The 14,279-nt window shown below is 42.5% G+C and overlaps 1 protein-coding gene across 6 annotated transcripts in view; it reads left to right on the top strand.

Annotated features, from left to right (window-relative positions):
- Positions 1 to 14,279, top strand: part of LRRC4C (leucine rich repeat containing 4C) — an 858,040-nt gene that overhangs the window by 752,387 nt on the left and 91,374 nt on the right. For 5 of the 6 annotated variants that reach the window (XM_063117430.1, XM_063117429.1, XM_063117428.1 and 2 more), the window contains one exon: positions 5,087 to 5,259. The exons of the other annotated variant lie outside the window; for it this stretch is intronic. The gene's annotated coding sequence lies outside the window, so the exon portion shown is untranslated. The remainder of the gene's footprint in view (positions 1 to 5,086; positions 5,260 to 14,279) is intronic. 6 annotated transcript variants of the gene reach the window in all.

Raw genomic sequence — 14,279 nt, 5'->3', positions numbered from 1 at the left:
AGCAAGCACATTTTGGGTACCTAGGTGTATCTGGCTGCCCTCCTTTTGAATATAATCCAGTCCAGAAATATGCATAGAAACACAAATTCGGTTATACGTTACCTTATTGTATTAGCTTCTATAAAAGACACGATTCACACATGAAAAACAATGCACTACACAGTCATTTCCCTTTATTTCCTCTACATGGAGCCTGAATTTCTGTGGTCTGTGAAGACTATATTCGATGCTGTATGAATGTTTTCAGCCCTCATTCTGGTAATCAATGAGATGTAAAATTGCAGCAGTTCCATGGTGCCTAGAGCCTATGCTGACAAACCTCATTTGGTTTGTCAGAAGGCATAAACCACTCATTAGACCACATCATTAGCTCAGTTTCCTTCTAATGCGACGGAAAACTGAACCAGGCCAGCTTTTAAGGTGATGTTTTACTTGCTTTTGTAACTTTAGAAAAGCTGCAGTGATAGCATTATCTGAACTTTGTAAGGAGCATCTGAATCAAGAATCATTCCTTTAAGGAGAGAGCAATGTTCCAAATTTGGGAGTAATTTACATATATTTAAATGTATTGTACTTAAAACATTTTAGAACAGGGGTGGCCATCTTCCAGGGGTTTGGGGGGGGCAGTTTGGCCCACCAGGAGCTGCACTACTGCTCTTGCCACCCCTGATTTAGAATTGCGCCCTTTAATACTGAAGATTAAAAAGCTCTCATACATGCTTTGAAACTTTTGACCCATTTCAAGTCTGATGCTTGATATCCAAACAAGGTCTCAGGCATAGATTCTGTCCCAATTTAACCAGGCCCCCTGTCGTGTGACTAAGTGGATGTCCTGCCCTACATACATCTATTCTCATCCCGTATAATTCAGACTTACTGTAAGTTGTATCTACACATTCAATTTTTGTGCAATGGACATGCAAGTCCAGTTAGTTCTGATCAGATGTCTTTCTAATAAAATATTGTCATCTTTGGTGAATTCATTTTCAGTTGCTACGTCAGATATAGGAAGAGGTATTTTGGAAGATTACAGATAGATAACCATTTTGTTCGGAGCTGTGACTGAAGTATTGAGCCTAGCCTTGCTTAAAGGATAGAAATCCAGCTACCTGCCTATTTGGAGAGCAATACTGTGGTGCATGCAGTCCTGATGGGGAGGAGTGGAACATTAGGAGGAGGCAGTCACTCTGCCATAGTGGTGCCAAATGTCTGACCTCATGGGTGGCCCAAGAGCCAATCAGAACTAGATTGGTCCAGCAGGGGTGGGGCTTTGCGTGCGGACTGGAGGGAAAACTGCTTCCTATTATTATTATTATTATTATTATTATTATTATTATTATTATTTATATAGCTTCATCAATGTACATGGTGCTGTACACAGTAAAACAGTAAATAGCAAGACCCTGCCGCATAGGCTTACATTCTAATAAAACCATAATAAAACAATAAGGAGGGGAAGAGAATGCAAACAGGCACAGGGTAGGGTAAACAGGCACTGGGTAGGGTAAAACTAACAGTATAAAGTCAGAACAAAATCAAGTCTGCCAAAGGCCTATAATAGCTGTGCCTCTCACATGGCTTCTGCATGGCTGTCACCAATTTCAACAACCACTCAGCCCAAGGTAGCTTATTTGTTGCTATGGTCTAACGTTAGTCACCAGTTAATGAGGCTCGGAAGGAATTTTACGTACATATGGATGGGAACCATGGTGCAGGTTTTTCACCTCTCCTGTTGCAAGAATATTAATCCAGAGATATATGAGGGATTTGCCTGGCATGATAAGTATAACTGCAGGGTTGGTTGTAATGCTCTCAATTCTTAATCGTAACTGTGTAGGCATGGAAGGCTGGATCCATTTGTAAGACCAATGGGATAAGACTCCCCAAGGGACTTTGGGGGACTGGCATCAAGACCCAGCTCCGCAGCAAACCAAAAGGTGTCAACCTAACCTGAAATTTTATAGCATCATGGACTAGTGGATTTGGAAGGGGCTTATAAGGCCACCAAGTTCAACCCCCTGATCAATGCAGGAATCCACCCTAACGCATATCTGACAGATGGCTGTCCAGCTGCATCTTGAATGCCTCTAGTGTGGGAGAGTCCATGACTTCCCTAGTTAAATTGGTTCCATTGTTGTACTGCTCTAACAGTCAGGAAGTTTTTCCTGATGTCCAGCCAGAATCTGGCTTCTTGTAACTTGAGCCCATTATTCCATGTCCTGCACTCTGGGATGATTGAAAGAGATCTTCCTCAGTGTGACAACCTTCCAAGCATTTGAAGAGTGCTATCATGTCTCCCCTCAGCCTTCTCTTCTCCAGGCTAAACATGCCCAGTTCTTTCAGTCTCTCTTCATAGGGCTTTGTTACTTTGTGTATGTGTGTGTTTTGTTTGATGTGGACCAATGCACAATTTATCAAACAGCTGTGACTTACTCTTTTTCAACTTGGTTAGGACAGTCAGATAATTTTAAATGGGAGCCTCATATAGAAATACACTGTATTGGCAGGAGACTATTTGAATTATCATTGCATTTCCTCTCCCCCAGCTCCCTTTCTTCTTTGTCTATGTCTGGACTCCTTCTTTAATTCTATTTACCATGTGGGGGGTACTGTAGTGCACTTTTCCCCCATGATACTGCTTGGGAAACATGAGAAGCCCTAGAATGTCATGGGAGAAGTCCATTATACCGCTGCTGTACATGCCATGGCCTCCAGTTTCTAGGAGGCATAAGGGGAAACTGTAGTATGAGCTCCTCCCAAATGGCCTGAGGCAGCTCATGTTACCCTTAGTGGTGCACAAAGGAACTGTGCTGCAGTAGCTCCCACACCACAAATGATGTGAAGAAAAGCATCCCCGGTCTCTGAGAAGCATCTAGTGTTCCATGTAGAAGGCTTGGTGGTGATTAATCACACACAATGAATAATTGCACCATGAAATTCAAGTGCAGCCTCCATAAGTTGTAATTTTTGGTCAAATGATTCATGTATCATTGCAAATGAAGAATAATATTTGGATATTAGCAGATCATTTCATGAAAACACATCAACCAGGACAAATGGCTGCATTTAATGCATAAATACTTTGATTACTTTGCTCAGACTAGTGAAGCAGAATGACACAGAAAGATATTCAGGCATATGGCTATCCTCTTTTGATCTTAAGCATCCTAGGAATTGACTGTGGTGTCGCTTCAGCATTTGTATTTCTCTCATCCCTTCTCCTCTAGCTTATTATTTCTCTGATACACAGTATTCAATTGTTTCATGGCAGCAATGCACTAAGAAAGGTCTGACCTTTGCTTTCCTAATGCCTTCTGAACCACCTTTCCCTTCCCATGGAAAGGCAAGCTAATTATGTATAGCTGTAATGAAATGTTGACGTTCTCCTTCCTGCTATTTATTTAGCAAGAGCAATGGACTGAATGGTATTTGGTGATTCATTACCCAAATTGGGGAAGAAAGGCAAAGGCTGTGATCCTAAACACACTTACTCAAGAGTAAACATATAAGCCATTCTTTAGACCATACCGTTAGCTCAGTTTCTTTCACAGTTGAAGGAAAAGTGAAGCCAGCCAACGCTTAAGATAGCTTTTACTCAGCTTTGGGAACTTTTTGGAAACAACACTTCTTTTTTGGAGTGTGGCAAGCTTGACAGTGGGAGGAATATACTTAAATAGTACAATAGCCTTATTTTGCAAAATATGTTTTATTCCAATACAGATGTACACAGGAAGTATATATACCCTTTTGAAAATGGTGAAAAATGTCTACAATGTATTACAGAGTGAGCACAAGGTTTACAGTAACAGCACAGATGTAAAATGTGGCTTTTACTACAGTTAACGTAGCACCCAATGTTATACTCAGGTGGGGCAGAGGCACAACAGCTCCATCTTACTTGCTATAAAATATTTACATCTCCTTAATGTATGTAAGACAAACTATGTAAGACAAACAATAATTAAAACAGCATTGTTACATTTGTACTGACGGACTGATAGAATTTGCCTTCTTATTTGGCAAGTTGAGAGAAGCATAATTAGCTTTTCTTATTAAATATGGCTGTAACTGCCAGCAACCACACTTTGATAGGTGAACACTCCACTGATATCCAGCTAGAGAAAATGCAAAGGTCATGTTCACATATCAGATATCATCATCATCATCATCATCATCATTATTATTATTATTATTATTATTATTATTATTATATTTGGATGGTGATAGTCATACTTAGAGCAGACTGACCAAAATCAATTGGACTTAAGGATCATTGGATTTCAACAGGTTTACTCTAAATATGACTAAGTCTGTACCCAACTTTATTAATTATCGTTACTGACTTGGCCTTTTCGAACCCTGGAAAATAGCTTGAATAAAGGAAACTAATCCATATAGAAATCTGTCTCAATCTATTTAGATTGGTGCTGATGACCTCTCACAGCTTCTTTCATCCTTTAAAAATGGTAAGGCAATGGAGGCTCCCCCCCCTCTTTTTAACCAGCATGTGGGGTGTAGGGAATTTTAGGAAAACAACAATATTGAGGGAAGGGGGAATTTTAATTCTCCCCTCCTGGTGCATGGTAGTCCTAATCTGCAATAGGTGTACATGCACTCACTCTGGAGAAAATAATAATAATAATAATAATAATAATAATAATGATGATGATGATGTCTCAGCTACACACCACACAAATAATGTAACATGTAGTTTAAACCTGAATGGATTTGCTAGGCCCATTACAAAATTTGAACTTGTCTTCACCCCACAACACATCTCATTTCCACAGAGACCCCGTGTACTCTGCACTTCTTATCTTCAAGTTTTGCTTGGGCCATGAGCTGCAGGCCACCCTCAGTTGAGTTCTCTATGACACCTCCTCCCTTTTGTGGGCCTTCCCAATTATGCGCTATTGCACAGGTTGGTTACCATAATGATTGACTTTGCTTACCAACGAAACTCGGTTTTTACAGTTTGTGGGATTCTATAGTGGTTTCCTCTTTCCCTGAGTAAATGCAGCAGCAATTCAGTGTTACTGCTGTACACATGATACTGAACCAAATATTATCTTCATATTTTAAACAGATTGAGACTATGAAGGAAGACTGGCAGTTTGAAACAAGAGGGTTGGCTTCAGTCTTTCTAGCCCCAAGAAAGAAGTCCTTTGTGCGTGTGACTCAAGCAGATAGAGTTACCACTAGAGCACCTGCTTTATTGGCCAGGAACTAAGAAGGGCAGAAGATGGACTAGGTATTCTGGTAGGTTGCTTACCATGTTTGATTATTTCTTTGAAATCCCTTCTGCAGTTGCCTTAAAAACTGTAGTGACTAGGAATGAATATGAATTTATGAATACGAAATCATATTTATGGTCACAAGGAAATCCTCTCCCAGAGGTCTAGTGAAGAACAAAGTCAATCCTGCAAGCTTGACGTCTGCCCTACTCTGCTTTGGCCCAACTATCATCCAGTTTGGATTGGAATATGGCCTATGAAGATGAAGCACCTACTTTATTTTGCTTCATAATAAACCAGGCTCTAGTTGTATGACTGGTCAGGAAATTGAATATAAGGTTTGGAGTAGAACTGTGCGTGCAAGTGGCCTCCTGAAATTCTACACCCTATTCATGGGTAGAAAAATTAGGATATATTCTCCAGGGGGACAAGAAATCCATGGGGGTGGGACTGGCCCATAACTGTAGCAATAGCACAGCTTCTTCTATTTTCCCTAGTTCTATTTGCTGTTTGTTTGTTTGTTTTGCTGCCGCTGTAAATGGCAACAGCAGCAAGTGCATCCTAGCCACAATCTTGCGTCCTCCACAATGTCCCAAACACAGCATTGTTTGGGGACATTGTGGGGTGAGGAATGTCAGCAATAACCATAGATAGAAAGATGAAATTTAGGGGGAAATCTGAGAAATGACCTTCTTTTTCTTGTATGGGTGGAAAAAAGGCTGAGCATTCCCCCCGCCCCCCAGAACTATCTTTTGAGAAATGTTGGCTCCGATCTACATTGAAGTCCTGCTTGGTTACCAGTTGTGCCAGGACTGCCTGTTGTTAGTGGTTAGGGAAAGACTCTTATTTTATTTTTTTACTTCTTTTCATATAAAGAAATAAATATATATATATATATATATATATATATATATATATATATATGAAAAAAAGACTCAGTAAGGATCTCAGGCCAAAGTATATGCTACATTAAATATGTTGCACACAGTTTACTCTCTCTTTCGATTTGACAAGTAAGCATATGGTCCCTCAATTCTCTCTCTCTCTCTCTCTCTTTCTCTCTTTTAGCCCCTACATGGGAGAAGGTGAATGTAAGCAAACAATCAACTAGGAGGGGGAGGATTAAGCCTCTCCTATACATGTGCAGTGGTTCAAATCTGGATCAAGTCCCTGCACACTTACTTGAAAGAGAGAGAGAGAAAGCTGCATGCTACCTATGTAGTATACCATATAGCTTAGCCAGCAGAAACATTAACTTTTTAAAAAAATTAAAAATGGGACGTGTATAAAGTGGTATAAGGAGAACTTTGAGATCTGGGATGTCCCCTGAAATTGGCTCAATTCAGCCTCCTGAATCATCATTTCTGATGGCAATGATTTTAGTACATAGGTAGTGATTCTTTATGGTTTTCCATGGGATTTGAGTTTTTCTTAAAAAGAGATTTTCAGTTCCTGCTACAATTGAGACAAGAAATCTATTTCTACAGTATTCTGTTATTCTCATTCTTATTAGTATTTGCCAATATCATAGAACAATTGCCTGGCTGAATTAATTAACATTTGATAATAGTTTTGACATCATGAGAAAAAAGTTGCTAAAAGAAAGCAATAAAGAAGGCAAATCTATATTGGGGCAGGAACTACACTACTGCTTTATAATAGTTTATAACGGTATTGACAACTGTTGGGGCCTATAACATATTTCATATACTGTTTTCAAACTGCTACCAAAATGTGATATATCCTGCTTGGTGGAGATCTGGCCTCAGTCACTAGATGGGTTTCACTAGAGGCTAGCTCTACACTACTGCTTTAGAGCAGTATTGAAATGCACTGATAACTGTTGGGACACAATTCACATTCCATATTCCACTTTCATAGTGTTATATCCTGCTTTTTATTCCACATTTTTAAATATTTGACACAAGGTGTAGGTCTGGCCTGAGACCTATATATTAGCCTGAAATTCATGACATCCTGGCAAGGTCCGGAAATACCCAAAATGGGAGAGAGCATAGCACATGTACATTTTGCCAATATTGTCTTAGAGAATCTGGCATTTTATTCTGCAACATTCCCAATGACACTTGTTTGCCTATATTCCTGAGCAGTTGATAAGATGGTCACAAGTGAAAAACAACTCGTGACCACACAAATGCACTGCTCCTGAGTGCTCTTCACAATAGAAGCCACAAGCACAACAGAAGTGACAAAAGTGAATGTTTGTGCAGAATCCATTGTGAACAGGCTAAGTCTTTCAAAGACAGGTCTGTGAGAAACAAATAGAGCCAAGAAAAGCAGGGTCCAATTTCAATGGATCATAATATTCATAACACTGCTGCCATGTCTCTCCAATGCGCTGCTCACAAAAGCTCATTCTCCCCCAGGACTGCACACTATGCTTTTCCGGGAAAGCCTCCCGCCCACCTCCCCAATCCTGATGGGCCTTGGGACGGAAGAGTTTGTAAATGCACAAGGAAAAAAGGCCAGGGTGTCCAACCTTGGAATAAATACCTAGGTTGCAATGCTTGGGGCTTCCAGATGAGTCTTTCATTGTGCAATAACATTGCTTCATTCACAGAATTTTATGTGGGTTCCAGATGATGATGCCTTCTATTTGTTGCCATTCTGCGTTTTCCTGATGCTTCTTCTCTCTTATTTCTAACCAGGGAAAAAAAATCCATTAAAAAGGAAAAGATGGAAAAGCTACACAATGCTTTTTGATTGTCTAGCAGCACCCGCTGTGCACTTAGCAGCTATTCTACACAGGGAAGATTCCTTCACAAAGCATTAAACCTTTCGTGTTTTTTTTAAAAAAGCGCCATGTTTTTAAGGCAAAACAGTAGATTGAGCTAATTATTATTCTGCTCTCTTCATACAATTTACTCTAGGCATTGCCTGCTTTCTTTGCTGTCAAAGGGGCAAAGGTCTCATGAGGTCTGCTTGCAATACTTCAGGTCTGAGATATCTTCTGGAGATATCTTTGCCCTGTTCTATCAAAGCTTAACTTAATTACCTTTCCCAGGAGCTGAGAGATCCTGCAAGGTGCATCATAAGACTAAGGATTCTTTAGCCCCTGCCCCCAGCTTCTGAATGGGAGTGGTTTACTCTCAGTTCATTCCAGAGGTTACTGGTCTAAAATGTTGGATTACTACTCTTGTGAAAGACATAAATCACATGATCCAAAGTCCTGCCTATGCAAGGATTGTGCAGAATCTCTTTTTGTTCAGCAAGAAAATAGGAAAATAATAATAATAATAATAATAATAATAATAATAATAATAATAATAATAATAATTTTCTTACCCGCCTCTCCAATTGGATCGAGGCGGGAGACAACAGCAAGCATAAAATGCTGATTAAAAACATGGTATACACTGTTTAAAATCAGGGCTGGATTAAGACATGCTGCGGCACTATGCCATGCCAAGATTCAGAGCCCCCCATACCACGCAAATAAAGAAAAAAAGGTGTGTTACATTATAATAGGAAGGGTAATGAAGGGGTACCATCCAGTGTTAGGGGGTACTGGCAGTTAAACAGTGTTAGACAGCCTTCTCTGAAGATGTGCATAAAAGCACTAATAAAAAGTTGTTTTGAATGTCTTTTACTTCTGGCTGCAGTTTGTGCTTATTGTCTCCAATACTAAATGCTGTGCTGCCACATTTTCTCTATATAAGTCAATTCTGCTGTCCCACGAGACTTTCCAATTTGTTTAATCCAAAGCAGTTTCATCTTAGTTATCCTACATCGTAGTTATCTCCAAAATATTTAGAAGCCCCTCATAATATGAGGCCCTAAACCATGGCTTACATGGCTTGTTCCTAAATCCAGCCCTGCCCAGGGAGCTACAGTCACATCATGAAGCTAATGGGTGCCCAGCTGTACTTGCAGATCTCCCTCATGTCTTGCCTAATGGGTGATCAACATGTGCATTCAAATGACAGGGAGCCTGTACATGTGCTTTTGGGGGAGTGTCGTCACCTGAAGCCTCTGATCATGCAGTTGTGCACAGCACTACGGCTGCCTCAGCATCCCCAATGAAAATCTGATGAAGCAGTGAAATAGTAATGTTGAGCTTTTTTAGCAGGTACCATGCAGCTAGGACTTTGAACATAATTTCCTGCCAGGGAGGATGAGGTCTCCCATAGCAAAAGTGTGGCATTTTCTCCTCCATTCTAAGCCCGTCTGGCCTTCTAAGGTCACAGCTGGAGACTGTCTCTGTCTACCACCTCAAACCCCTTCTGTAGAGGAGGAACTTCAATTTATTCATCTTGGGTAGTAGAAGGAAAGAGGTGGAGAGGAGAGGAGCAGTAGCTCAGTGGTAGAGCACACGTTTTGTTTGCAGGAGGTCCCAGCTTCAATCCCCTGCATCTCCAGGTAGGGCAGGGAAAACTCCTATCTGAAACCTGGGAGAGGTGCTGCCAATCAGTGTCAATTGGGTTAAAGCATCTGCAGTCTCACTCAGTATTAGTGGGGGTGGGGGAAGCTATTTCAGTTGGAGCATGACTGTCTCAGTTCCACTCATAGCAATTCAAGCAGAAGCCGAGTTCCCTGCTAATAGGGGAGCTGTGAATTGTGAGGTGCGCTGTCCAGCAGCGAAGGGAGAGAGGCTGGTGGAGAGTGGTGCAGTGGTACAGCCACCGCAGCAGCACAGACCCAGCAGCAGCCTCTCCTTCCTAGAAGGGGACTGGTGAGCCAATCAGTGCAATGATGGGGTGTGGCCAAAGAGGCAGACCCGGCAGAGTGAGATCCCTTGTGGCACCAAGGCCAAACCAGCATGGGGACTGCGATCTGGCTACATCCAGGGAGGTGGAATCATAGAATCACAGAATCATAGAATAGCAGAGTTGGAAGGGACCTACAAGGCCATCGAGTCCAACCCCCTGCTCAGTGCAGGAATCCACCCTAAAGCATCCCTGACAGATGATAGTCCAGCTGCTTCTTGAATGCCTCTAGTGTGGGAGAGCCCACAACCTCCCTAGGTAACTGATTCCATTGTCATACTGCTCTAACAGTCAGGAAGTTTTTCCTGATGTCCAGCTGGAATCTGGCTTCCTTTAACTTGAGCCTGTTGACATTAGCAGTCCATGCCGAGGTGTGCCCCAGAGGGGTAGAAAGGGGTTCACAGGAACAGTCCACATCATGGTGTGTCCCTGGCCCTACCATCCACCACCAGTGCCCCTGGAATGCGCGTCAGCAGGCAGGCTGTCCGATTACAGTATCCACGCCCTGTGCCGCCGCCAAACCTACTCAAGTGAATCAATAAAGTTGTGGCCAATTTATTACCCAGTTATGCCTGTGTGTCTAATTTGTTCTTGTCCCATCGACAACCAGACCCAGTAAGTGATGCTCATACAAGCACTTGCAGAGTTCAGCACCCTGCCCCATTCTAGCAGCTTCTGTATGGCATTTGAATGCATCCATTGAATCTGCCAGTCACCTATCAAATAGCCTTGCCTCAGTTTATGCTCCCCTTTCCCAGCTTAACATGTGGCCTGTGCTATCCAATGGTCCAGCCATCCTAATCACCACTTAGGTAGGGGTGGGTGTTACAGAGATTGATCCCAAGTCTCTCCTTTTTAAAAAATGCAAAAATGATCAACTGCTCTATATCTAAAACAGAAAAGAAAAAGTAGAGACACACAAAAAATCTTTCCTCCATCCCCAAACTTTCCAATGGGGGAGCAGTGCTTCAATATGGGATCACCTTATGTGCCTCTCAGCTTATGCTCTGGATACACTTCCACCACCACCCCACTGCAGCACCCCCACCACAACACTTACCTGTGTGTGGAAACAAGTTTGCACATACTAATTACTGTATCTGGTTAGAAGACCAAAGGTCCAAGCCCTCTATTATTACTAGAACATTTCTTTTTTTCTTGTTGTGGTGGATTTATTGTTGTTGTTGTTGTCAAACAGTGCCTGTGTACAAAGGACAGAATTAGACTAGGCCGCATTGTAATCAGAAGTAGTAGACGGAGAGAGATAGGGAGAGAAAATGACGGTCCCTGGTCCTGCGATACTAAAGTACAGGCTCAATTAGTTAATTGAGCTAAAGCATCTAACACACTTTCTATACATAAAAATTAACATCATGAACAATTGGGCAGCTTATCTTCTAAGCCCCAGAATGCAGACTAACCTCTTTGAATTCACTCTGTGATGTAGCCGAGCCTTTACATAAGGCAAAGCCAACTGGGAAAACTGCACAGTGGCAAGACTAGTATTTCAAACCATCATAAACATATAGCAGAAAGAAAGAAAGCAGACAGAGTTCATTCATAGATGAAACTCAGGGTGGCTTTGTCAATAAAGTATCTGTGCATCCTTCCCCTTCTGTGCAGTTGGTTCAATTACAACAGCATCATCTACAACAGCAATATTTTTGACAGATAACAAACTATACTTTTCTGTTCTTTCCCCCCACTGGTCTATGATATACTTCAGAAACCCGTTGCTGTATTCAGGACATTTATTCGTAGCTGAAAATATATGATGCTTGTTCCTTGAAATGGATATTTGCTACATGCTTAGAAAAAGCTATATAATAAATTATGCCAATCCTAGTGCAAATCTTACTGTTTGGATTTAATCTGCTTTGAAAATAGTTCCCATGACCATATAATCTTTTTAAATGAAATTTATAATGTATAGAAGAGGTAGAAATGCTTAAAAGTAACACTTACAATCATAGAAATCACTCAGTGTTTTCTATTCTTATAAGTAGGGCTTTGCATTGTCCCCCCGATTTGCCTCAGAGGCTGTTTCAGAACCTCCAAAACGGCCCTGATTCAAGTTGGGGTGCTTCGGGGGGTGCCCACCTCACCTCAGCGCCTCAGTGAGATTCGGCCCCCCGAGGCAACTCAGGAAAGCTAGGAGCAATGCTGACTGGTAGTCCATTGGACTCCTGACTCCCTGCTCACCCCTCACCCACCCCCACCCTGAGCTGCCACTGCTGGGACTTACCTGGAAATGTGTAGTCCTCCTGAGAGCCAGGCCATGATTACAAGTGGTCTCTGTTTTAGTATATCTATGGTCAAAAACTATGGTGGCCACAAAAGACCATTTTCTCTTAACAGCCACTGTAGTTTTCAGCCACAGATATACAAACAACAGAGCCCCTGCGATATCTTGAAATCGCTTCCTGGTTCTCATGAAGACAACATGTTTCCTAGTAAGTCCCAGTGGTGGTGGCAGAGATGCGGCAGCAGGCGATGCGGAAGCAATGGTGATGCATGGCATTGGGCAGTGGAGGCTGATGCAGCAGCAGCGATGTGGCAGCAATGGTGATGCGGTAGCAGCGGTTGAGCAGTGAGGGCGGGGAAAGGGAGGTGAGTCCAATGGATTCACAGCTGGCCTTGTGCTAGCTTTCCCAGGATGGTGGGCAGAAGGACCTAGCACCACTCCAAAATGGCCTGAGGGCCCCTGAAGCTTTGGTACCAATCTACTTTGGCTTCAGACACCTTGGGCCAACCTAGAACCAACTCGGAACCAAGGTGAAGCTGGCTGAATTGGCCCACCTCACCTCAGTTTTTGGCATTCAGCCCGAGATAGTGCTGAATGGCAAAAGAAAGAATGTGCATGCTGCTGCCGCCACCACCTGCAAGCCGTGGGTGTGGGTGTGGGTGTGTGAATTCCCCCACACCAAGCTTGGGTGGCACTTGCCCTGTTACCGTTACCTTCCATGAGCACTCTCCAGGCTGTGGAAGCCTCTTTTGAGGCCCAGCAAGCATTTGGCAACTGCCTGCAGCCGCTTGTGGAATTGTGCATTTCCCCATTCTGTCTTTATGGCAGCCGCCATTGGCATGAAAGGGAGAAGTGCACAATTTCCAGGGCCTTCCCCCTTTCATGTTATTGGCAGTGACCATTAATGCAACAGTGTGCAATTTTCCCCATTTCTCCCTGTGCTAATAGGGGCCTTAGAAGCCCCCTTGATGCAAGGGTAAAGACATGAGTGGAGCATTGGCAGTGCTTAGCAATTGTCCGCACTCATGGCTGGGGGAACCTGACTGGGTCTTGGGGGGCTGGATGCAGGGGTCCGTTGGCCTCCTGGACCCAATCAGACACTCGGGACAACCCTACCCTCAGCCACCTTCTTACAGTAAAATAAGTGTTGAAGAAGTTTCTCTGAAATTCTCAAAATCGCCACAAAACAGGCAGAAAAAGGGCTGCTTCTTTTTCAGGGAAACAAAGACACTGAGAAAGGGTAGGTGGGGTTTCAGCACTGCATTGCAACACAGCATTTAAAGAGGTGTTTCTTCTTCTCTTGCAAAAAAAATATTCAGCAGCTACTCCACTCCTTCACCACATAGCCTGCAACCCATGCAGAGAAACTGAAGCAACCGAGGAGGAAAGAATGAAATCCTCCTTCCCCTCTGCTGCTATATGTACTGTTACTGCTGGGTAGAAGTGTAGAAGAATGAAGTATACAGAAAGAGAATAGTCCTTTCTCCTATTTGGGGCACTAACGGCAGTACAAATAACCACCTGCCAACACATACTCCCACTAGTGCTTAAAATCTGATGGCCACAGGAACTGCTACTATGATTAATGCTGAACTGAGCACATTTGAAATCTTGTATATCTGCATACAAGAGCACTTTTCATATTTGTTTCTTTTGTACATGTATCAGAATTCTAATTCCACTTCCTGGCCTTCTTCAACATCTGGCTTGCATGCTGTCTTTGGCCACGAAACCTAACATCTTCATTGCATAGGAAAGTCCGGCCTGATGTTTCCCCAAAATTGATGGTGTTCAGCTCAGCCATTCCCAAATAAAATCCTGTTCTTTCACCTGAGTTGTGGAATCAATTACATGTGGCTGCAGTATAATGTGTAGTTTGCCCCTCATTCATGAAACTTTAGAACCTTCTAGTGTGGCAATTGTTCCAATTCTATTCCTGCGTTCTTCCAGTTTATTTCATTTTTAATATCTCATACAATCATAGAATAGTAGATTTGGAAGGGGCCTACAAGACCACCGAGTCCAACCCCCTGCTCATTTCAGGAATCCACCTTAAAGCATACCTGACAGATG

Source organism: Elgaria multicarinata, chromosome 2 (assembly GCF_023053635.1).
Source record: "Elgaria multicarinata webbii isolate HBS135686 ecotype San Diego chromosome 2, rElgMul1.1.pri, whole genome shotgun sequence".
In the NCBI taxonomy this organism is placed as follows: domain Eukaryota; kingdom Metazoa; phylum Chordata; class Lepidosauria; order Squamata; family Anguidae; genus Elgaria; species Elgaria multicarinata.
This window is presented reverse-complemented; position numbering and strand designations above follow the sequence as displayed.